Source organism: Podarcis erhardii (assembly GCF_964252035.2).
Source record: "Podarcis erhardii genome assembly, chromosome: 4".
Taxonomy (NCBI): Eukaryota; Metazoa; Chordata; class Lepidosauria; order Squamata; family Lacertidae; genus Podarcis; species Podarcis erhardii.
The window spans coordinates 93,663,246-93,688,935 of record NC_138508.1 but is presented as its reverse complement, the minus strand read 5'-3'; the positions used below and the strand labels follow the sequence as shown (position 1 = coordinate 93,688,935).

Genomic DNA, 25,690 nt, shown 5'->3' with positions numbered 1-25,690 from the left:
TGTTCACCCTCAAGTCATCAACACTGATTAACTTCTTCAGGGCCCGAATGGCCAAGGAAAAGTGCAGGTGCCTGGAAGGTTTCTTTTAATCAAGCACAATTTGTAACAATCATCACAACTTCACAGAGCACATCTGTTAAAGCATCATCCTTCAGATTCCACTTTCCTGGGATTGAGACAGCCTCAACTTTGATCTTAAAATGACAGCATGAACTTGAAGTTTGGCCTGAAGCCTAATAATGTTCATATTAAACTATTAGCCATAGTGGCATCTCATTGCTGGCAGTAAAGAGAGAGAGGGAGAGACTTTAAATCCCATGCTTTGGTCAAGATCTGGGAGCCACCTCCAAAACCTAGGAGCTAGGACCAATAATTGACAAGAGGTATATTGCCCCCAATATAATCCATTCTCTCTCTCTGAATCGGTTAAAAAATCAAGATCTCATACCTCTATTTTACACAAACACACACCACTTTCTTTGGCACCATTACTATATTACACTTTTCACAACTTTCCCTTACCACCACCACCCCTTTTTTTTCCATCCACGCAAACAATACAGTATCAGAGAAAATGATAATCTGATCTCATCCACCATTTAAGATTGTCACCAATGTGCCCCCCACCATGGAGTTTCCTGAAGTCCTTAACAATCCCTGATGCCATCAGGACACTTACGCTCAGCAGGAGGTTCGCAGCATTGGGGGCCTCATTCAGAAGGCCCCAGAGCAGGCAGTGGAAATGTCCCTTCAGTTCATGTTAGTGACACCCATTTTAAAACCAGCATATCCACAGAGTGCAACCAAGGAAGAGATTTTGAGTCATAGGTAAAATTATTGGAAGTGTGTGAATAATAATAATAATAATAATTTATTATTTATACCCCGCCCATCTCGCTGGGTTTCCCCAGCCACTCTGGATGGCTTCCAACACAATATTAAAATGAAGTCATGCATCAAACATTAAAAGGTTACCTAAACAATAGAAGAATAAAGAAAGAGCCATGTAAAGAGAAGTGAAGGCTAACAACACATGTCCTTATCCTCATTTTCTTCCAGGACTGCCTGAAAAGTTGTATGGACGATCATGCCACAGAAGTCTGAGCCAAATTCTGGCTTAACGAAGCTGGAGAGGACAATGTTAAGACTCTGCCTCCTCTGAGTCTTCCTTGTCCCATTATCCTTCCTTGTCCCATTATCCCTCCTGCCTGCAACTCCCCACACTGAGCTTATCCCGGAGTTCTTCCCCCAACACCACAACCCCATCAGTTAAAAAGACACAATTCACCTCAACTGCAGAAGGGCTTCCAGGGCCAAGACAAGGATCATGGGGTACTCTCCAAATTGGCCCAGTTTCCCCAGGAGAATAGAGGAGAAATGTTCTCTAGGACAGAAAATTGGAATGCAGGCAGTGTGGAGAAACTGAGCTCTTCAGGAGTGAAATGACTTGCCAAGATGATTTCAAGGGAGCCAAGGCTGTGCAGGAGATCCTCACCCCAGGAGACAAAGAGAAGGGGAAGAAATCCTACTGACACTCTGAACATGCTGTCCAGAGAAGTCCCCCCTGATATCTATACTACCTAACTAGCTAAAATGCCCACCCAAGCCTAACTTCAACCCCAGCCCTAAGCCTACACCTAACCCTAACTATCCCTCTATATGTAAAATATATACAGAATGAATATATACAAAGTATATAAAATATGCACAATTATGCACAAAAATAAAAACGTAAAAATAAAAACATTAAAGAATAAAAAATTACAATATTAAAGAGCAACAGATATTAAAACAAAATAAATATTAAAAAATTAAAATTAAAAAAACAAATAAAAGTCAAAGTAATCAAAAAGCAAATAATAATCAAAAGCATCTCCTGAGCCTCCTTTCATGAACTCCAACCATCCCTCTGCTCACTAACCCACAATGGACCCCTGCACTTGGTAGCTTTTAAGAGAGAAGCAAGAGATGTCACAAAGGAGGGCAAATCATTCCTACCATGGCAACCCACCCAACTTGACCCTGGGCCTACCTTGCTCCTCCTTAGCTGTGATGGTTCTTCAGAACTTTGAGGCACCTTCTGTTCTATCTGCAGGTTTGCTGAATTTTCTCTTACCTCCATACCATGGCAACCCACCCAACTTGACCCTGGGCCTACCTTGCTCCTCCTTAGCTGTGATGGTTCTTCAGAACTTTGAGGCACCTTCTGTTCTATCTGCAGGTTTGCTGAATCTTCTCTTACCTCCATTCCCCAACTCTAACCACGCCTCTCTCCTCTGACCTCTCCCTACTAACCCACAATGGTCTCCTGCAGTTGGTGGCTTTTAAGGGGGAAGCAAAAGATGTCACAAAGGAGGGCAAATCTTTGCTACCATAGTAACCCACCCACTTTGACTTTAGGCCTACCTTGCCCCTCCTGAGCTGCGATGTTTCTTCAGAACTTGGGGGCACCTTCTGTTCCATCTGCAGGTTTGCTGAATCTTCTCAAACCTCCTTTCACCAACTCTAACCACTCCTCTCTCCTCTGACCTCTCCTCCCTAACCCACAGTGGACCCCTGCACTTGGTGGCTTTTAAGAGACAAGCAAGAGATGTCACAAGAAGGGCAAATCTTTGCTACTGTGGCAACCCACCCACTTTGACCCTGGGCCAACCTTGCCCCTCCTGAGTTGTGATGTTTCTTCAGAACTTGGAGGCACATTGCTGTTCCATCTTCAGGTTTGCTGAATCTTCTCTCTTGAGGTTCACATCTTCATTTCAGCTCATTCTTCATTTAGCCACTTTTCTAAAGGGAAACCATTCTCATGTCCTTTTAAATATAGTAGAAGACTCCCAGGTCTAGGGGTGTTCATAGCACAGGATTTGACAATCTGCTATGCATGCAGGTGTTCAACCTTGGGCAGCAACTCCAGGTGGCACTGGTGATGTCCACTCCCCCATCTGAAAATGCACAGGAAAACTGTTTATGTATGTGACTTCTTCAACGAGAGTATTATATGCCCCAATATGGTGTGAGGAGGCAGTACCCACGAAGGAGGAGTGGCAGTTGAAATTGATGGAACATGCAGAATTAGCAAGTTTAACTAGTAAAATCGGAGAATAAAATGAAACAGTTTTCAAGGAGGAATGGAAAATGTTTCTGGACTGTTTAAAAAATGATTGTAAATATGTAAGTACGCTCAGAGGTTTGGACTAAGTTCAGAAGTAAAAGTTATTGTGAGAATAAAATTGAGATAAGAAGGTATAGATTAGTTATAATATGCAGCAGTAAAAGATAATCATGAGAAAACCATGGAAGGGTGTCAAGGAAGTCAACTTTTTAAATGAATATGTACTGGGAAATGTTGGATCAATTGTATTTTATTTGTGAAAATTTATGAGTATTTTTTTTAAAAAAAGGAAAGAGAGCTACTGCCGGTCATTTTAGATAGTGCTGAGATAGATGGGTCAATGGTCTGACTCTGTCCAAGGCAGCTTCCTATGAATATTCCCATTAAGTAATTTAGCTGAAGACGAGGAAGTTAACCACAAGACTGACAGTTCCTTTTTTTAAGAGACAATATGAAAAAGTTTCTGTTCTATATACAACAATGCAAGTACAAAAATCCTGAATAGGAGGCGGCGGCAAAATTCCTACCTCTGTAATAAAGCCATATAGGCAAAGTGACCTGCCCCGATGGACTAGAGGACACTTGAGGTTCCTTCCAACTATACAGTTCTATGATGTCAACTGCAACAGATGCTCCAAAATTACAAAAGGGGAAATCTGAGCATCTGAATGCTGCTGCACCTTATTCCAAGTTCCTGCACAAGCCTCTGTAGCCCTATTCTGTTGTTACACAAACACAGCAAGGGGTATTCAGAGGTACACCCCCCACACCAAATATGGAAGCTCTCCATTTATTTTATTTTATTTATTTATTTATTTAAATTTATTTATTTATTACATGTATATATCACCTTTGTCTTTCAAAGATCTCAAGGTGGTTGACATAGTTCTCCTCCTCCCCATTTCATCATCGCAACAGCACTATGAAGGAGGTTAGGTTAAGAGATTGTGACTAGCCAGCAGCATAGCTAGGGAGGGGGGGAGGGGTGGGCCATTTCAGGTGGCACTTTTGTGTGTGTGGCATCACCTCCACAGCGGATTTGGAAGTAAGCAATTCAAAAGAAACGGGTGAGCCCTGAACATCACCACAGGAACATCACTCCGCCGCTTCCTCTTCCAACCCCCATTTCAGAGGCAAAAAAAACAGTTGGCCGGTGCAGTGGATGTGCACCTAGGGAGCGGGGAGAGAGAGAGAGAGAGAATCTGTGAGTGCATACTTGGCCACGAGGGCTTGGGGGGGAACTCGCAGAGGGGAGACTGTTCTCCTAGAAAGTGGGGTTGTGGGTGCTGTTATGGAAAGGCAGACTAGCAGGGGCGCCAACTTGGGCCCCAGACTGTAAGATATTGTATTTCCCTTTATGTTATGAATGGACAAGCATTAGCAAAAAAGTGTCTGGCTGGTTTCAGATCTTATGTCTGTCATTCACCACAGCCAAGACAGATTCTGTGTAAAAGGTGTGAAATTCAGCCTTCAGGGTTTAAAATACAGTTTATTACTTTACGGTTATTGTTGCTGAGTGGGCAAATTTAAGTTGTATGTCTTTCTAGTGCCTTACTCCATTATTGTTAAATGGGCAATCCCATAGAATACAGTAAATCACTATTGTTTCTCTTCAGCGCCATGTAGTGGTAATAAGTCAGTGACCTATAGTTGCAAGTCATAGACCTTGCCCCTTCCCAAAAACCTATTCCTGTAGACTGTCATAGTCTAGGAGAGCAACAGTGGACTTTGTTGGTGGAGCTATAGTAAAGGAGGAAATAAATCTCTTTCACAGGGACAGAGAACCTGTGACCCTTTTTATGCTTTAAGCATAAACCCTTTAAGCAACTTCCAACTGCTTTGTTCCCAATCAGTAGATAACCCACAAACTTCTGCCGGAATCCCACAACTTTTTACACCACAAATGTTCTGGTTTATGTTTGTCCCACTTCTGTTGTGCTATAATCCCTCCAGAGAGCAATATAGTGTCATAGCATTGGGGAAGCTTTGCGGAACAAACTAAAGCAATTCACCACTCACAAATGAGGATTGTGTCCGGAGCATATTGCAAAATACACCTGCAAAAAACACAGCAGTCTATAGTGCCCTTTCTATCAGTTCAGGTATGACTGCTATGTAAAGCCATCTGTCCAACTCATGCACCCTTTGCAAGAAGACTGGATTGAAAATATGGGTGAAATAATTTTTCAGAAGTTAATCCCTTTGAATTCAGTGAGGCTTGCTCCTAGATAAATGGGTCAGGATTGCTGCCTTTGCCTCTTCACTGCACTACAGCAATGTTCCTTCAAGGCATACAAACTTCTCCCACAACAACCCTGTGAGGTTGGTTAGGCTAAGTAAGAGACAGTAACTGGCCCAAGGTCACCCAGTGACCATCTTGGTGGAGATTTTAATCCTGGTCTCTCAGACCCAAGGCCAACGCTCTAACAGCTACACCACACTGGCCAGTGGCGTAGCGTGGGTTGTCAGCACCCGGGGCAAGGCAAGTAATTTGCGCCCCCTAACCCATGGATTTGCGCCCCCTAACCCGTGGATTTGCGAACCCTAACCCTAACCCCCAGATGTTGCACCCGGTGCAGCCGGGCCCCCCCTGCACCCCCCACGCTACGCCACTGACACTGGCTACTAAAACTCCATGCCCTCACCCCACCCCCAACATCCAGTTAGGAAAAGGGCAAGCAGAAGAACTTACTCAGTTTTAATGACCTGGAAAAAGACAGAGCAGATTCTTGGCCAGGATGGTTCAGTCCATGGAGGGCATCTGGCATGGGTATTTTTCTCAATGGACTGCATGACCTGCAATGCGGAGGAGAAGAGTTCAGAACAGGTCATTCCTCCAAAAAAGGGGGGGAGGGGGGAAATAGTATCCTGGTCCAACTGTATAAAGGAGGATTGGCTCCTAGAACTTCCGTGCACTTTTGCAATAGACTACTTGTTCATTTTCCATTAAATAAGCATTAAATAAGGCTGACTGAAAAATGATAATTAAAAAAGGCTGAAGCAACATCAAGAGTTTTGCTCTCCAGACTGAGCCCTGCAGAAGGGAGCTTGGCATTGCTTAGTCAGAACAAGACACAGCCTTAGGAGCGCATACCTTCTGGAAGATCTCCAGGCTGCAGTTGGGGGCATGTTTCTTGATATCTTTGATCAGCTGGTGGAGATGGAGCCATTTCAAGAGCTTCTCCAGGATACATCATCTAGCAAGGAAACATGGACAAGTGGCATTTAGGGGTAGGTGAATCTCTAAAATGTTGGTTTCTCTCGGTTCCTCATTTTTCTAAAAATTGTCAGCTGGCTACTCTGGGCGGCTAATGCTAAAGCAGCATCTGAAGCTGCCTGGGCAGCTTATCAACTGGCCAATGAACAGGGCTAGATAATAATTTGAGACTAGTTTACCTACAAAACCATCTTGCCCCGTATCTGCCCGCTCCACTGCTTTGATCGATGAAACTGGCACTGTTATAAGTGCTACATAATACTTGTTTGGCACATACACACCATGTGCATTTACGTGTGCACACACACAGGTTGGCACCCATCTGAAGACTTCACTCAGAGCAAAAAAAGTGGCTAGCCCCACACCACCTTGTAGCTATGGCTCTGCTCTAAACCTCTTGTTGACTAGCTGAACATGCATGGATCTGTGTATATTAAAATAAATCACTTCATTTAGGATGGGGGGGGGAGTTCCCCTCCTTTATCCCAGGCCTCTGTTCTGTGCCATTAATAAGTGTATAACAAGCAGAAACTCAGTAGATCAGGGGTAGCCAAAGAAGTGCTCACTCCCCATGCTTTGAACTAAAATGCTCATCTTCCCTGATTATTTACCATGCTACTTAAGGCTGATGGGAGTTGTAGTACACAACACCTGGACGGCACCACCTCTGTGGTGGAGCTCGGTTGGTATTGTTGTTGTTGTTTACTAAATTTATATACTGCCCTACATCAAAAAATCACAGGGCAGTTCACAGATTAAGAACATGAGACTCTTAATCTCAGGTAGTGGGTTCGAGCCGCAGGTTGGGCCAAAGATTCCTGCATTGCAGGCGGTTGGACTAGATGACCCTGGCCCCTTGTGAGGCTTTCAAGGCATAGGAGCTGCGGAAAGAGGGTGGTTCAGGAAGGGCTCTGCATCTCACGTTTCAACGGCAGCTTCGCAACGCCCCTTCCCTTTGCAGGGTCTCCACCAGACGGCAGCGTTTTCCCCACCAACTCCTCCTCCCTGTAAACCAGAGATCACCCGGCAGCAGCTGCAGTTGGGGAGAGAGCTGCAGTTGCCTCCGAGGATACACCTCCTTGCTGGAACTGAGCAACGCAGAGGGTGGAGAGGAAACAATGAAACAGGGCAGCAGAAGGAAGCCACAGCAAGCGCTGCCGGGGAAACAGCTGCGCCTCTGCTCGTGCAGGAGGAAAGGAAACCAAGTGCACGCAAAGCTTAAAGGAAACGAACAATGGACAGGACGTGGGGACCTACCCTTCTCCATCTCTCCAACGACAGCCAGCAGAATTCCGGGCGCTTTACGCTGCAACCCTCATAAACACCTTTCTCTGGGAGTGAATCCTGCTGAACCAGTCAGGCTTTGCTGCTAAGCAGACTTGTGGAGGATTGCGCTGCAAATACCAACAAAAAAAGTGCACGCGCCGCTGTAGGTACCTTGCAGCTCCAATGCAAAGTGAAGTTTGCTTTCCTTAAGAGTTTCTTTTGCTTTCTCCACCCCCGATTCCGATAACAGGGAAGGAGCCCAGGCAGGGCAAAGACAGATAGTGAGATGCAGATGGAGCAGAGGGATGTTTTTGCTTTTTGTCCTTAAGGAAGCTAGATCAAAGGAAGGCTGGCGCTGCACTTTTCAGTGCCTCAAGGAAGGCTTCTCTGAAAAGACTCAGAAATGACTTTGCTTTCTTGGACTGAAAGCAGTGACTCTGCAGGGGAGTTCCATAAAAAAACTTTCTCCTGTCTGCTCACCAAAGTATCCATAGCAGTCTCTCTGCACGGCTGGTGTATTGCTGTTCAAAAACTTTCTGTACTTTTTCTCAGCTTTGCAGGGCGTTTCCTGTCTTTCAGTGTTTTTATTGCTATTCCCAACAGGTGCCCGTTTTTTAAACTGCCTTGACTGCTTGTTCCAGATTTCTCTCTCTCTTCTTCTCTCTGTCTGCAAGGAGAAAGATTAGCTCACCATTTGAATTTCCGCACCTCTATGTTCGTTGCTGCCAAGGCAGAGCTGATCCTAACAAGACAAGCAGGTTAGCTGCGGCTGCTCTTGGAGTTTTGTTTTCTGCAAGCTATGCTTAATGCTCCTTATTACCTCCAGCACCCTTTCCAAAGGGATCATCAGCTGCAAGAACTGGGATAAATATTCTTACCTAAACACGACATCCAGACCTGCCTCCATAGCGTCTGAACACTTCACTTTCTAACCCCCCTCTGCTAAACTCCTCCCTCCAAACAGACTGAAAAGTAACTTTAGAGTGACTCAAACCCCATGCTTTTAGGTGGAAGTTTTACACCCATTTCCAAATAACAGTAGCCTCAAACCTTTTGAATATCTACATAGCCTCTGCCTTTTTTTCATTTATTTATCTGAAAGTTTTAAGCAGCCTTTCAAGACAAGAGCGTCCTCTTGAGACAGATGGCATAAAATGAATTATATATATTATATACATAATTTAGTGAAAGGTTTTCACAGGAGCTTGAAAAGAACTGATTATCTTTTCATGGTAAAAACTGAAGTTCTGCACAAAATATTAAATGGCCTCAACCCCACACTTAAAAAAACAACACCTTAAGATATAATTCTGGAGAAATAGCTGTTGGGTTGTCCTTGGGTATGCATCATTAACTATAATTGGATTGTAGAAATATACTTTGGTTTTCAACTAAGGCTGAACCATGGGCATAGCTAAGATTTATTTTAGGGGGCGGGCTTTAAGTTGGGGAGGGCAGAACTGAGTTATCTGCAATATAATTGGTCAGTTAGTTAAGCTCAGCAACTTTTTGCGGCAATCTCCCCTAAAAACAACTTTTTGCGCCCCACTGATAGCACTACAATGTCAAAACTGGCAAAAGAGGTTTCTTGCCATTGAGCATGTCTATATTTTTAATAAACAAATAAATAATAAAAACAAATGTTGCCAATGTGTCATAGTGAGAATAGACTCATTGAAGTCTATTTATTTCAGTGGGTCTACACCTAGTATGACTAACAATGAATATCACCCATACTGGCTATTTATGTTATCAGTGTCTCTCTACATATGCCCAGATCATGAGGCCAGCCTTTTAGGAAGGTGAAATCCCTTTAAAAAGGTTGACTATTCTAACAGTTACAGTATCAATATGTTATCATGCTTTCTCAAGATATGTTCTTCTAAATATGCCTAGTAACAATTTCTCTGTGTTCAAGAACTAAGCCGTTCTGTAACACGTTTGGGGAAATTTAACACAAATGGGATGATAGAAGAAAACTGCAACCCTGACCCTAAACCACCAGAGGACAGCCTGGTATCACTATGGTGAAGTCTTGACTTTCTAGTACTGTATATGAACCAAAACACCTAGTGTGGATAGGCATTGTTTCATATAGGTATGACCTTACTCAGGGAGCAATGGAGGTAAGTCAGGGTCTTTCTAGAATGGCACTCCCTGAAATAGGATAGCAAGTAACTGTTCAATGAGGAGGCTTTTCTAGAACAGTCACTAGCTTTTTAATTCCTAATCTGAAAAAACCTATACCTACCTTTCATCCCAATCTTTTTTTTATCCTGTGAGTCTTACACCCAAGTATGTCTTGCATCGGATTATTATGAATACACATGACCTATGCACAAGATTTATGCCAAAATATGCAGAAGTTCTCGTGTCTTAAAACAAATCTTGGGAATCTATTTCAATTTAACATTCGGATTTAAATATAGATTTTGCAAAATTGCCATGAAAATAAGTAGTTTTCACCAAGTCATATTTCACATCATAATTAATCTTTAGACCTTCAGCTTTTGCAGCCTTCAAATCAATTTAAGTAAATCTGTACTTGCAGCAAATTCATTAATTTTCAATCCTGTGCAAGTTTCATTTCCGCACTACTTAGACTGACAAATTCAGATATAATGCCAAAGTGGAAGTGTTATATTAAATCTGTATCACTGACTGAATAATAATCATGTTTAGCAAAGAAAAGCAACATCTGTGAAACTCTGGAGCCACCAACTGTTCATATTCTGCAACAGCTAGTCTGCTTTCCCACTCAATAGTAGTAGATACAGCAAACGTTTAGATGTTAAGGCTGATGCCTTAACAGAGGTGCCTTGCGATCAGCAACAATGTCACAAACTGCTTTCTTAGAACTTATCCACTACAGTGGTACCTCAGGTTAAGTACTTAATTCGTTCCGTAGATCCATACTTAACCTGAAACGGTTCTTAACCTGAAGCACCACTTTAGCTAATGGGGCCTCCTGCTGCCGCCGCGCCGCCGGAGCACAATTTCTGTTCTTATCCTGAAGCAAAGTTCTTAACCTGAAGCACTATTTCTGGGTTAGCGGAGTCTGTAACCTGAAGCATATGTAACCTGAAGCGTATGTAACCCGAGGTACCACTGTATGTGCCCACACTTTTCCTTGATCTTTCAGGTCAGGCCCAAATCCAGATGGAGAAGATTGGTATGTGGCCAGAGAGGATGTCCTATATTGCCCTGGTTCCCTGTTGCCTCTGACACATCTGGGCCTTTCCAAAGAAATCCTCTTGACCCATGCTTCTTTGTTGCTTACATCGGTAGCTGGAAGAATAGATCAAGGAGTGGAAGAGAGCCCTTTTCTATTACTCACTATCCTTATGCAGAGCCAAAGCTACCGGGGGGGGGGGGGGCTAGCCGAGCTTTTTGCCCCAAATGAAGCATCTAGAGGGGTACCATTGAGGCTCCCAGCCTGTGTGTGTATGCAAATGTGCATGGGGGGGGGGCAAACTGGGTCTTTGACGCGGGTGAAATAAAGCCTAGTTTCACCCCTGCCTTATGCTGCTTCACCACAGAGGTGGCTTCTGTGTGGGCACTATAGTAAGACTGAATCACATCATCACTTCATCTGTAAGCCGCCTTTCCATAGTTCAAATCATGGTCAAAGTGGCTTACAACACTAAAAAGATCATAAGTGATAGATAAAACACATCAAAAAGTACACAGCTATAATTGATCTATTTACACATAAATCATTATAAGATACAAAAATAAAGATACAAATATCAATAACAGCAACAAAAAAATTCCCAGCAAACCACCCTAAAAACCCCAGCCCACATGTTTTTCAGCAGTGTCAGCTTTTGAAGCCGGATTCACTTAGGGACCCACCCTTTCAGGACGGGTGGGAGAAAGTCAGCAAAGCAGGGAACAGGTATTCCAGAACTCACAGCCAAGTGGTCTCTGACTTCTTTAGCAACCTCTGCTTTTGTAGCTAGAATGAGTTCAAATGTCTTATTCTAGACTTAGAACTGCTACCTGAAAACAAGAGAAAAATAATCATTCACTACCATGTTGAATTTTCCACTGATTGGCATCTACAAAACATCTAGGGTTGTTTTGTAAACTCAGGTGACATAAGGGAATGTGCCCACTGTCACCTACTTTTTCATTTGTTTGGTGGTCTGGAGGAAGCCTTCAAGTTGATAGGCATTATACTATTATCCAGTCCTGGCATTTATATTAAGACAGCCCTAACCCTTTAAGAGCCACCACCAGATGGCCAAGGAAATGGAAATGTATTATCAATGGGGATTCAAAAGGACCCAGTCACATGTGTCACGAAGGCCTGTGTATTCACTCAGTGAGGCACAATTGTCTTGTTAGAGGCATGTGATTTTTCAGATTGCAATTTATTTGGCTGAGGCTTCCAACATAACAATTGCAGGTGACTTCTGGACCAGCACAAACAAGAGATCACACAGTATATTCTCATTTTTAGAGATAGAACTGTGGGATTGCAGCTCAGCCACTCTTCCCTTTGGATCCTGACACCTTCTCCTGCTGCAGGAGCAGAGGTAGGGGAATATTTATCAAGTAAGTAAGGCCCTAAGTATATTCACAGCTCTAACAGTCCCCCACTCCCCTGTAAGACTAAATTATCTGTAACAGTTGAAGTGGATCGTAAGAGAATACTGGGAAGACACAAATTATTCTCATTACTGTCTGTATGTTGCATTTCTACAGTGAAAATGTAGTTAGCTTGAGATTTAGACATGCCTTGATGCCAACCGTTCATGCACACATTGAATCCCAAACGAAGTATTCTTCTATGGTACCAATCACTATGGGACACACACAGAGCGAGGAAAGGAGGGGGTACAGCAAAAATTCAGCCTTCCTGTGCATCATTTACTAGAGCAGCAATTTGTAAACACTCTGTGACATCAAGGCCACTCACCCAATAGCTAGGGAGGATTCAGATTTCACCACTTTCTTCAGGTTTTGTCCTCTCCGGTTTACTGCATTTATTGGCAAAAAAAGAAAATATATGAAAAGGTGTATTTTAAATTTTGTACTTCATGCATATACCAGCTTTCTGAATCACACCAACTGAATCCAGAAATAGAGGTAATCCAATAGCATGTCTTGTACTCAGTTTTCAGTTTGCAAATAAAGTGGTACCTCAGATTAAAAACTTAATTCGTTCTGGAGGTCCGTTCTTAACCTGAAACTGTTCTTAACCTGAGGTACCACTTTAGCTAATGGGGCCTCCGGCTGCTTCCGCATCTGTTCTCATCCTGAAGCAAAGTTCTTAACCCAACATACTATGTCCAGGTTAGCCGAGTCTGTAACCTGGAGCATCTGTAACCTGAGGTACCACTGTACAGCTATTCACATAATGGTATTCCAATCTGTGGCTGTGTTCAGATTGTGATGTTACTGCCACAACCCAATTTTCTAAGATCAGTTTGCCCTTGCTGCTTTCTGTGCATGTGTGACTACAGGTAGAGATTAAAGGGCCCTAATAAAAAAATCTAGCTGCTAATGACGACTGTATTACAAGTTGTTTTGCTTATTATACAAGTGCTTAAACTCAGTTTATTCTCTGCCAGGACACAACACACCATTAGAATGAAGGAGGCTTTGCTTTCCGTGGAAGTTGGTGCGCATTGGGACTGGTAGGGCAGAAGGCAAGGAGCCCAACAGTAGGTGACACTAGAACCAATGACAGGCAGAGCCAAGTGAGGGTACTTTTTGCCCCCTCCTCCTTCCTCCTGAGTTCTAAGAAGACAAAACTGACACTGAGGAGTAGGAAACTGAATGTCAATGCCATGCCCAAACTTAAACAAGGAGGCAGTCAGGTGGGAGCTGGCCAAGGGAATCTGGCGATACTGGGGCAGCACCCCATATCCCCTCATGGACCACCTTCGTTGTTTGCTTATGTATGTTAATGAAACCAATTTCAGCATCTTTATCAAGACAATATTGCATGTCTTTTTTAAATGCAGTCTACTATTTACATATGTAAAGCCTTCAATAAAATTGCTTTAAATCACAAGCCTAAGGTTGGTGATTATTCTGCTTAGTCACTGAACTGAGGTACAGTAGAACGTACTGATTTGGCTTGCAGGGCTGGACTAGAATGCTTGCTAATGGTACTTCCCTATTCTCAGATAAATAGCTGAAGCTCTGAAAGACCTTCTGGCTTTGGAACAATTTAGCAAAACCGGGGGGGGGGGGGGCGCAATGGCAGTACTGTATCTGGTTAATTCCTTTGAGATGGGTACATTTCCCAACCAGCTTCCCTTGCGAGGAAGATAACTTAAGTGTCTTTTTTTGTTACAGCTCTTGCACGAGATAATTTTTCAGCTGCACTTTCTCTTCTCTCCACACCCCAACAAGGTAAGTTTGATTTTGTGGTTAAGAACTACAGGTTGGAATCTAAACTAAAAGCAATCTTCCTTGTTTTTATGTGTATTGTCACAAGTAGGTTTTATGTAATTAGAACATTTAGAAATGTGGCACTATCCAAAAAAGTCACTAGCTCCACACATTCAATGGGATATTGGCACAGAATTCTTACTTAAGAGGAAGAATTGAATTTGGAATGCTTTGTTGTAAACTTCTTGTATGCTTGTACAGTATAGCAAGACTTAGGAGCACAGATACCCTCTGAGAGTACTAACAGACTGGTCTGCAAAATCTATGTGCCCATTTCAGAGAATAGTATTTGCAGAATGCCCTTCAGCTCCAGGCAGTTATACTATGGAGTGTTGCAAGGCACAATTTTATCTCCATTGTTTGTTTTTTTTACATGCTGCTGCTAGCAGCATTCATTAGATTTAGGGCAGGGTGTCAACAGCATTCTCAGCTCTTTTCCCCCACATCTGAATCTGGAGAAACCCTTGAACGTAATGGCGAGATGGATGAGGGAAAATAAGATGAACTAAAGTCCTTGGAAGACAGGTGTTGTAGGTTTCCATGTCTGGCATTTTGGCACATTGCCGGCCATGGATATCAAAATTCCCCTAAAGGAGCAGGCTTATAGACTGTGTTGGGCCACTCGTGTTTCATTTTGCGACTGGAAGACTAGGTCGCCTTGCTGGTTATGAGCGCCTTTTACCAGCTTTGGCTGGTACTGCAGCTGTAGCCATTTCTGGACTGGGAGAACTTGGATCATAGTAGCCCAGGAAATAATTGCAAGAGCAGATTACTGAGGTGCACTCTACTAGTTAGTGTAGAATGCTGCAGCATGATTGCTGACAGAGTAAGACCGTCAGCATCTTAACACCCCTGCTCAGAGATGTGCACAGGCTGCCAGTTTGTCACTGGGCCAAATTCAACAGCTTGAGACCATTTACCTGGCAGGACTCTCTGGGGTTCAGTGTGGAAGATACATGATTAAAGACTGCAATTGAAATGTGATTCCACTGTTTCAGTAGGTGGTACTAAAAGGGCCTTTCCTTACCCAAATGATCTACTCAAACACTTGAATCTGCAGAACTAAGTGTTTTTCAAGTGCCACATTTCTGTATTGCTTTTGGAAGGAACTGAGCTTGACAGCACCTAGTCTGGAATTCCTTGCCTATTAACATGAAAGTTTTTGCTACCTACTTTTTAAAAAAATCTTATGCAAGCCCTACTCAATATACAAAGTGGGCATGCATTTTATTACGTAATTTTAAAATATATTTTAATTTTTTAGGCTTTTTTTCTTTTCACTTAATTGACTAGTAGTAGCACCAAACGTTTACCACACTTGACTGGCCACCAGAAAGCACCTGCCTCCTGTTAGGCCATGGCATAATTGGCTGGATTATAACCTGCTAGAAGGCGAAGTCAGTTAACTCTAAATTTCTCTAAGAGTGGTCATTTTTTGCCACTTCCTCAGTGTATCAAAATCTGCTCTGGGCAGGATCCAGCACCCTCCAGAACAAGGCAGGAATAAGGTTGGAGAGCCTAATCAGCAGCAATTGCCTTGTTTTCTCCACTGTATGCCACTAGCATTTTTGCATCGCAAAGTGTGGGTACAGCCAATTAAATATTACCTACCATTGTCGTTTTGATGAATTATGCAAGAAGTTTATTTCTAACATGTTTGATTAGTGGTACCTCGCAAGACGAATGCCTCGCAAGACGAAAAACGCGCAAGACGAAAGTTTTCTGAGTCGTTCCGCAAGACGAATTTCCCTATGGGCTTGCTTCGCAAGACGAAATGTCTTGCGAGTTTGTTTCCTTTTTCTTAAAGCCGTTAAGCCACTAATAGCCGCTAATAGCCATGCTTCGCAAGACGAAAAAACCGCAAGACGAAGAGACTCGCGGAACGGATTAATTTCGTCTTGCGAGGCACCACTGTAGTTGATTTACTTTTAACCTATAGCTTCCTTACTAAAAGATGTGTGCTTTCGGAGTCTTGCTACAATCTAAGATCGCAATGAGCCTGAGCTATTCAATGGACATTAAGCCTGAACAATATTCAGCTACACTGGCACATCTTTCTTAAATACCATATTTTTTGCTCTATAAGACTCACTTTTTCCCTCCTAAAAAGTAAGGGGAAATGTGTGTGCGTCTTATGGAGTGAATGCAGGCTGCGCAGCTATCCCAGAAGCCAGAACAGCAAGAGGGATTGCTGCTTTCACTGCGCAGCGATCCCTCTTGCTGTTCTGGCTTCTGAGATTCAGAATACTTTTTTTCTTGTTTTCCTCCTCCAAAAACTAGGTGTGTCTTGTGGTCTGGTGTGTCTTATAGAGCGAAAAATACGGTAAGTCTTTCATATTTAACATAAGATTTGCAAGCATTCAACCCAAGTTGCCACAACAGAAGCAATGCTGTAGCTTGAACAGAAGGAACCAAAGCAATTGCCGTGATTTCAAGCCAATGGTTGGAGCCCCATGTAAAGCTCACATCCCATCACAAATGGCCTCACCTAAGGGCTTGCTGAATGGGGTGGCTGTTGCAGAATTCCCTAAAATTGTGCAGAGCATTCCTGCTTTCCCCATCCAGCAGGTTCCCATTGACGATCAGAAAATGGCTTTTCCCCAACCGTATACAGTGGTGCCTCGCAAGACGAAATTAATCCGTTCCGTGATTCTCTTCGTCTAGCGGTTTTTTCCTCTTGCGAAGCAAGCCCATTGACGGCTTAGCGGATTAGCGCTATTAGCGGTCTAGCGGCTTTTAGCGATCAGCTGAGAGGCGGCTTATCAGCGGAACAGCTGATAAGCGGCTTAGCGGCTTAGGAAAGGGGGGGAAAGCGGAAAAAACCCCGCGGGAACTCGCAAGATTTTTTCGTCTTGCGAAGCAACCCCATAGAGAAATTCGTTTAGCGAAGCGCCTCCAAAACGGAAAACCCTTTCGTCTAGCGGGTTTTCCGTCTTGCGAGGCGTTCGTCTTGCGGGGCACCACTGTACCTGTATCTCTCTTAACTGGTGTACTATAAAATAATAGTGTTTGGTCTAAAGCACAGCGCACATCTTCTTAGGATGCTGGACACTGATGTGGTGTCAAAATACTTATAGCTGGGTATAAATTTAACTATTTTATTAAATGTTTTTTCTTCAGTAAAAACCTTTGACTTGATACTGCATAAATTGTAGCAATAATTTGATGGCAACAGAACCATTTGCAAATTTGTCTTTTCTTTAGTAGCATGTTTTCCAGCAGCAAAATGGCATGGCAGTGAGATTGTCAAAATACAAGTGGCATAGCAGATGCTGAATCTGAGCATAGCCTGAGAAAAAGCTTTATGTGCATGAGGTTCCAGATTTAATTCCAGTTATCTCCCGTTTAAGAAGCATCTTAAAGCTGGATAACACTTCTCTGCTTGAGACTAGAGCGCTGCTACAGTGGAGTAAAAAGTATGGTTAGGTGAACCAATTGTCTTAATGTAACACAACCGTTTACAGTGGTACCTCAGGTTAAGAACCTAATTCGTTCTGGAGGTCTTTTCTTAACCTGAAACTCTTCTTAACCTGAGGTACCACTTTAGCTAATGGGGCCTCCAGCTGCTGCCGCCGCACGATTTCTGTTCTCATTTGAAGAAAAGTTCTTAAACAGAAGTACTATTTCTGGGTTAGCAGAGTCTGTAACCTGAAGCATCTGTAACCCGAAGTACCACTGTAGTTTAAAAATACCTACCTATAAAACCCTTAAACTGTACCCATTACTATCATACATGACAGTATGCTTTAAAAAAAAAAATACTAAAAGGGATGGAGGAAATGCAACTCAAAGACATATATATTTTAAGTTTCTATTGAATAAGCATTATTTTGTTAGCAAATATAGCCCTCAACTCTTAATTTTTATTTGGACATTTAGTGTTCAATAAAGTGAAATTGCATAGTTCCTTTGCCTGACTGAAAGTAGCATGAAGGCTATTTATCTGCAACTAGTGCGCCTGGTTGGTTACTTGTAGCAACCAGTTAGAATGACCACTTGTTCAAGTTTTTTTTCTTATGATTTAGAATCAACATCTTATTAATTAACAACTTCCCTTTGACTTTTTTGAGGGGGATATGCTAGCAGTTAAAAGTACAGTGGTACCTAGGTTTAAGAACAGCTTATTTTATGAACAACTTGGATTAAGAACACTGCAAACCCGGAAGTAGGTGTTATGGTTTGCAAACTTTGCCTTGGAAGCAGAACATGTTCTGCTTCCTGTTGAGTGTGCTCCATTTGTAAACTGAGTGGCCCACTGCTATGGGAATGCATGCCTCGGTTTAAGAACGCTTTGGTTTAAGAATGGACTTCCGGAATGGATTAAGTTCATAAACCACATTTCACTGGTCATAGCATTGCCAAGATAATCTAACAGACATGCGGACAATAAGGGACAAAGCAGTGTCATACTGTTGCAATGCCACTTTCTCAACTCCTGTTTTTGCCAGAACCTTAAGTAAATACCAGAGTTACCAGAGTACAGTGCTGCCTTAAAATAGAAATCTAGGATTGCTCATACATAAACCCGTTAGGTAAAAACATAAAATGTTTACTTTTGAATCTTCTATAACTTAAGCATGCAATCACAGCAGATTTTCTATTAAAGTTTATTTCCCCTCAATTTAAATACCATATAATAACTATTAGAATGTTATAACGCTAACAAATGCAGTTGTTTCAATTAAATTCAACAAAGATACTTTGCTTAAGTATGTTACGTACAGCAAGAGGTGATAGTATTTCATATTTTCATACTGAGAAGGAATTACTTTATGTATTCTGTATTAGAGAATACCCTTAATCCAGTGTCAGGTTAACTACCACCAAGCTAGTAATACATTGCATCTGCTTCACTTGCTCCCAGATTGAACAGCAAAGAAAAGCACCTATCCAAGTACTGTAAATTTTTCGTCCTTAAGTTTACCAACTACCTTAAATAACTAGTAATCTACTTTCAAAGTATGCTGCCATTTAATTAATCCTAAACCTAGTATACTCAAAATGATTTATGGTTTATTTCATACAGAGCGATTTATTCACATCACTACTTATCCAACATCCCATTTAACACTCTTTACCTTTGCCACACACCCGGCAATTTTTCCTTGAAAAAGCAAAGCTCCGAACCACAAATGACCTTAAGTCAAGTTGCAGTTAAGGGTGCGTAATATAAATTTGAGTATTAGCAGCAAGGTCAAATTATAGTTGGGACTGTTTTAGTAATGCTTCCAAACCTATCAAAGAACTTGCAGTCAATACATGCACACACTCCACATGGCTAGAAAACTGTGAGCAGCAATCCAATCCTAAATAATTACGGAAGAATCATGTGTTGTATTACAAGATCAGGGGGATAATCCTGATTCAATATTTGGTGGGATGATTTTAGGATGAAGTGGATTTCAAGAGCTGGAATGCTTCTCGCTCAAATAGCATCAAGTCTCCAACCCTGGATTAGTGGAGGATACATGGGTGTAACTTGCTTGATCTGGCACAGCAGAGGCTAGTGTAAGCCCCTAAAAGGGGAGATTCCAGGGGAGAAAGGCTGGATCCTACGTTTGTTCAACTCTGTTAACGTGACACTGCAACTCAGCATTAAACACTATGCTAAAAGCTACTTTTCCTTCTGCAAGGTTTAGGTGGAGCTGCAGCAAGCAACCCCACTGCCAAGCAGGGTTTTGATCTGGTGCAAGTTTAAGTAGCTTTACACAAACTCGCTTTATGCCAGTTTCTTGTGCGTTAGTTTGCACTCACAGTAGCCCAATACGTATCTAAGCATACTTTATTTCAGTGTTTTTTATTGCAAAGGAAAATGTACTTTTAGTAATTAAGGAAAGTCTTAATTAACAGTAATTTAAAAATTCATTGTAGCATTTAAAACTATTTTGGACATGGCTCCATCTTTTAGTGGAGTTATAAAATTAAGCTTACATACTTGGTAAATGTTACAGATAGGTAGCCGTGTTGGTCTGCCATAGTAAAAAAAAAAATCCTTCCAGTAGCACCTTAAAGACCAACTAAGTTAGTTCTAGGTATGAGCTTTCGTGTGCATGATACTCTGCTGTGAAAATCCATGCAAAACTGCTGGATGCAAACCTGCAAAACTAACCAGAGTACAGTGTGTGTGTGTATCTGAAGAAGTGTGCATGCACTAACTAACTTAGTTGGTCTTTAAGGTGCTACTGGAAGGAATTTTTTTATACTTGGTAAATTTTATTGTTTGAGGTACTCTCCATAGTCTAATTTCTGTTCTCATCATGAAGCAAAGTTCTTAACCCGAGGTACTATTTCTGGGCTAGTGGAGTCTGTAATCTGAAGCATATGTAACCCGAGGTACCACTGTAAAGGTCTCTGACAGTTTAGGACAATACAGTATCAAATACAACAAAAGATATAAAGGATGACCAGTATTTGCAAGTCACTATTTTTTCATGAAGCTTGTAACAGCACTTTTTCTGCATATATTATGGAATTTAATTATATCCATGCAAATATCACACAGCATGTAATTATTGACTAACTCCTATGAACCCATGTGCTGAGGCAGTGGCTTCTAACAGCCATATCAAAGAACGAGAGGATATTTCATACCCCCATCCTGACATTCTCTCCTCACTCTTGACATAGGAAGGCTGCCAAGCATGTGCCACTGCTCCCATGTAATGTGTTTTGGTAGGTGCTTTGAAAAACTGGACTGGAAAACGTCCGATTGTTTCAGCTGCTGTGGCACAATATCTATGGTAGATAATACATCAATTAAATTTCAGTAACAAATAAAAAAAACACCTGTTTTGATTTTCAAGTACAAAGTTGGTGATTTATTTAACACTATCATTTACAGGTTATGCAAGTTGCTTTGTGTGGCAAAACTTTACTGATTTTACAAGGAGAATTTTGAAAACAGTAATTGGTATACCAAAAAACATGGAACAGTACAACCATGTTACTCCACTCAAACACAGCAAGCAATGGGAAACTATTCCATTGCTAACTGTTCTGTTGCTCCAGGACCATCAGCTGAGAAGGAAAGTTGTTCCAGGCTCTAGCCCCACCAACCTCAACAGGCCGGGACAAGTGCAATACCACTGACACACACAGCATTGCAACTTATCCCAACCTATGTAGAAAGGGGTACAACCTATCGCTTATTCATTGATTTTTCACTGCCACAGTCAGTTTTGCATGGATTTGCACAGCAGAGTATCATACAGCTGGATGCAAACCTGCAAAACTAACCAGAGTACAGTGTTCAACAGACACAAAGAAAAGCAGAACACAGGAAAAATCTGGGTGAAACTGAGGTTCTACAGCTAGTAGAACTTCAAGTGCTCCTAATGCAGTAGATTATGAATCACTACCTGCACTATAAGCACTTTAGCGCTACAGAAGCTGTTTTGACTCTTCTGGAGACCTATGTTAACTTAAAAGTGAAATCATTAAAATGTTGATATGTAGACAATAACAGGCCACAATCAGTTTTGCATAGATTTGCACAACTACATTCTTCTTGTAGTGCAACTATGCAAAACTAACAGAGGACTGCAAAACATTACTAGATTTTTTATTCAGTGTGAATGACTAGGTGAAAATACAACTTCTTATGCCAGAAGGAGCACTTAGGGCAGTAGATGCTAATCTACTTCACTATCTGCACTAGATGCACCTTAGAACAAAAAGCAGTCACCATGTGGCGGCCATTACAGAGTAACTTTCCAAAACCTTTGCTGCAGTTGCCAGCATAATGCTACAAGTGCCTTCACTGCAGTAGGTTCTATATATCACTACCTGCACTGTAAGCACTTTGACATTACTCTGGCATGAAGAGGATGTTCTCATTTCCAAAGCTTCACCTGGCAAAAAAAGAAAAAAAGTTCTATTAATATCCAGTATTAACAGGTTTTTCAATGGCAACAATGGTAACAAATCTGCACCAGATGAGGCCTACTTGTGTTGGTTTTTCATCTACCCCTCTCTAAACTAATCATGAAGAACAATAACAATAATTCAGTTACCAAGATTAGAACTATGTCCAGCATTATGTGTAAGTAAAGTGGAAGGCAATTTTATCATAGTGGGATGCTGTTGATCTGTTTTAGAAAACAGGAGATTAAATAACCATTCATGAGCATGTTCTTACCAATGTGTATCGAGGCATTATTAAATAGCAATTGTTGTGAAACATAGTGCTTAAAGACTTCAAAATCCCATAGCTAAAAAAGTCACTATCGACTTCCTGCTCCAATTGATATGAAATTATTTACACCTTACCATTTAAATTAAGCTGAAGCTTTTTTAAAGCAGTTGGGAGTCTGTCAGGTATAGTTTTCTCCTCTGGCCTTTTTATAAAGTGTATCTCTGAGGAGCAGCACATCTCTGTCTTTCGATAGCACAATGAAACCAATTCCCTCTTTCTTGGACATGTGCATGTTCTTTCTCTAAGTACCCAGAAAGATGCAGTGAGTCGAAAGTTACCCCTTAGACAAAGGGAAACTTTACTCTTGGGGGGTGGAAAATAAAATAAAATGAAAATCTACGCTCCAAACTCCTCCACGGGCCCGCTACCGCGGAGAGAGCGCAAACAAAGCAGCCTTGAGCACCCAAAGAAAACAAAACCAAGGCTCACTTTCCCCGTCGCGTGTTTCCCCTCCCCCGCCCTACCGAGCCACAATGCGCACACCAGAGAGCCCGGGTCCTTTCTCGGAGAACTACCTGTTGGTAAAAAGGCGCGGGAGCCGCCGAAGGAGCGCGGCGGCGGCGGCGGCGGCAGCGGCAGCAGCGCGGGGTCCGCGAGGGTAAAGGTGGCGGGAAGCAGATGGGGAGCACAATGGCGCCCCCGAGCCGGGCCCGCGGCTTCTCCGGAGCTTGCACGTGCTGAGCCCGCGAGGTGCCTGGGCCCAGCAGGGGCGCCAGGGGGCGCTGTGGCGGCGGGTCAGGGCTCGGCTACTGGAGCGGCGTATTTTCCCTTTTCTCGCGCGCCCCCTCCTCCTCCCCCCCCCCGCGAGCCGGCCAGGCCCGCCGTCCCTTTACTTCCTTTATGCCCCAGGCCTGGGCCGCCCTCGCGCTGCTCTCCTCCGCCCCCTGTTCCCCAAGGGGAAACCAGCCCGGCCCCCTTACCGCGCATCTTTCCCCCCCCACCCTCTCCCGCCTCTTGGTCTCTCCCTCTTTCCCCTCGCGGGCGGCGGCGGCGGCAACGGCGGCTCCCACATGGCCGCGGCCTAACTGGGAACAATCGTCCTCAGCACGCGCAGCCGCCGCCATGTCCCGGCCCCGCCCCCCTCGGCAACATGGCGCCGCGGCCGCCGCCGCGGCCCCGCAACAACCGCCACCACCGCAGGGCGACTTCGCGGCGGGGGAGGGAAGCCGTCCGCTCCCTACATCCCTCGCCTCAAACACGCGCTCCTTCTCTCTCCCCACCCCCCTTTTCGGCGGGAACCGAAGGGAGAAAAGAAATAGCGCGAGAGGGAAAGCGGGCGAGGAGGGGGATTAAGCCGCCTCGCACGCAGCCCCGGCCAGGGCCCCGCTGAGGCAACGGCGCCGCCCCCGCCCCTCCCACAGAACAAAAGCCCACGCGGGGAAGCGCCCCCCCCACCCCACCCCCAAACTTTTGAACCGCGCTTGAGGCGGCTAACGGCCGCGTGGTGAGCTCGGCCGCTCCCCCTCCTCTCTCTCCCCCCATGTGCCCGCTTTTGTTCCGAGGAGTTGCTCGGCCCGAGCCGGCCGGGCCGCCTCCTCCTCCTCCCCTCACCAGCCACTACCGCCATACGCACCTTCCCCGCTCGAGGTCCTTCCTCGCCCGCCGGACGCCCTGAGCGAGCGGCGAGGAAGAGAGGCGGCGGCGGCGGCAGTTGCGAGCGGCCGCCGCGCGGCCTTTTCAAATCTCCCTCATTCCGGCCCCGCCCGCCCCCGTGCGCGCGAGCGAGGAGCCGTCGCGCGGGAGGCGCCGCCGTTACGCACGCAGAGAGAGAGAGTGTGTGAGAGGGGCGCGCGCGCGCGCGCCGCCTCGCCATGCGCTGCTGCTTCTCCCATCTCCGTCGCCCCCCCCCCTCGCGTATCGTTCGTTCGTTCCCTCACGGCCGCTTCTCCGGGCCGAACCCACCTCTTTCCAGTCACGGCCAATGAGGCAGAGAGCGCGCTTTCTCTCTCTCTCTCTCTCTCTTTCCCCTCACGAAGCCGAAGAAGCGGCCGCCGCAGTAGCCGCCGCGCGGGCTGTGGCGCGTGAGGGGGCTCTCGCGTAAAAGGTGGTGGTGGGTGGAGTGGGGAGGGGAGGGGGAGGAACACCTCACGGCCAACCGACCAACCAACCGCCGCTCCCGTTTTCCCCGCCCCACCCCCCCCCCTCCCCTCACAGAAGTGGCGGGAAGGAGGAGGAGGAGGGCGGCGGCATCAGGCGAGCTGAGGGAGGGGGGAGAGAGAGAGAGAGGAGAGAACCATGTGGATAAAAGCGGAGGGGGGGTGGAGAAATGAAGGGCGGCGGCTCCCGCCTCAACGTAAATATCCACAAGCCTCCGCTCCGCCCTCATTAGCATAGAAAACAAAGTGCTTCCGAGCGCCGCGGCGGCCAATCGGGAGAGGCCGCCCCGCCCACGCCCGGCGAGGCCACGCCCCTCCCTCCCTCCTGTTACTACTTGCTACTATTATCGCCGCTGCGCCCGCCCTTCCCACGCTAAGGCGGGAGAAGGCGATTCAGTGGCAGAAGAAGGCTATTGACTGCGCTCAAATAGCAGCAGCATCTTTTTTTTTTCTTTCCTTTTTTTTTTGCTCCAGTGCAACATTCCCCAAGAAACGTGCCGGTTCCATGAATGAACGCAGATGCGAAAAAGAAATAAAAGCCTAGGCACATTCCGATCAAGAGTTGGAATCTGGAAATCGCAAACCCCTCCAGTTTTGTTTCCGCCCTAAGTTTCCAAGGTTTTATTCAATAATAAAGATGCTCGTGCTCCCAACTGCCAGCGATGCTCGAGCTTGGAAGCGTGGGAAACGCTTGCGAGGGGAAGGGCGAACTCCTGGCTTCGCTGCAGCATCTTTGCAAGAACTAAGTGCCTTGGGTTGAGCTGCTGCTGCATCCCTTGCCCCGAATCAGGCCCTCCTGGGTTAACTTCGCGATGGCTTCAGAAAGGCTTGCCGGTGATCCGCAAAACTTGCCAAGGCTGCTGTGCAGTTGCTTGAGTAAAAAGGTCCTTCGGCGCACAATGGCCTTGCAAGCACGATCCTAACTATAACGCTACCTTAACTCCCTGGAAAGTGCATGAGGTTAGACAGAGGGGTAGAGGTGGCTAAACCCATTTATCCCAATGGCGCTGGGGAATCAGCCTGCACGGCATGGCTGCCTTTTTGTGTCCCAAGTTTCTTTTAAAACACACACCCATCGAAGCCGCCTCGCTTCACCAAAGGCCCATCTTGCAAAAGCGTGGGTGGCTACAGCTCGTAACAATGCAGCGCCAGGAGGAGAAACGAGGTTACTCCGGAGTAAGCTCCCTTCTGGGGTGGGGTGGGGGGGGGAGAAGAGGCGGGTGGTGGTTCTTTATTTGGTGAATGGGGGGGGGGCGGAGGGGCTTGCTAAGCTCCTGCAAGAGGAAGGCAGGGAAGCGGGGGGAGGGGATGCTGAGCCGTGGTGGCTCTTTAGCATCGAGCTCCCCCCCCCCCTTCCTGTTGTGTTTGCTCACTCCCGTTAGTGGCTCATTCACTCTTTC

The 25,690-nt window shown here is 44.7% G+C and overlaps 1 long non-coding RNA gene across 1 annotated transcript; it reads right to left on the bottom strand.

The window, feature by feature from the left end:
- Positions 1–2,115: 2,115 nt before the first annotated feature.
- On the bottom strand, positions 2,116–23,879 carry LOC309339862. Its single transcript, XR_014155582.1, has 9 exons — positions 23,768–23,879; positions 21,812–21,850; positions 20,592–20,735; positions 12,517–12,577; positions 11,507–11,594; positions 10,702–10,880; positions 7,584–8,255; positions 5,802–5,905; positions 2,116–2,939 (listed from the first exon to the last, which is right to left on the bottom strand). It is a non-coding gene; the product is annotated as an uncharacterized lncRNA (long non-coding RNA).
- Between the last annotated feature and the right edge of the window lie 1,811 nt (positions 23,880–25,690).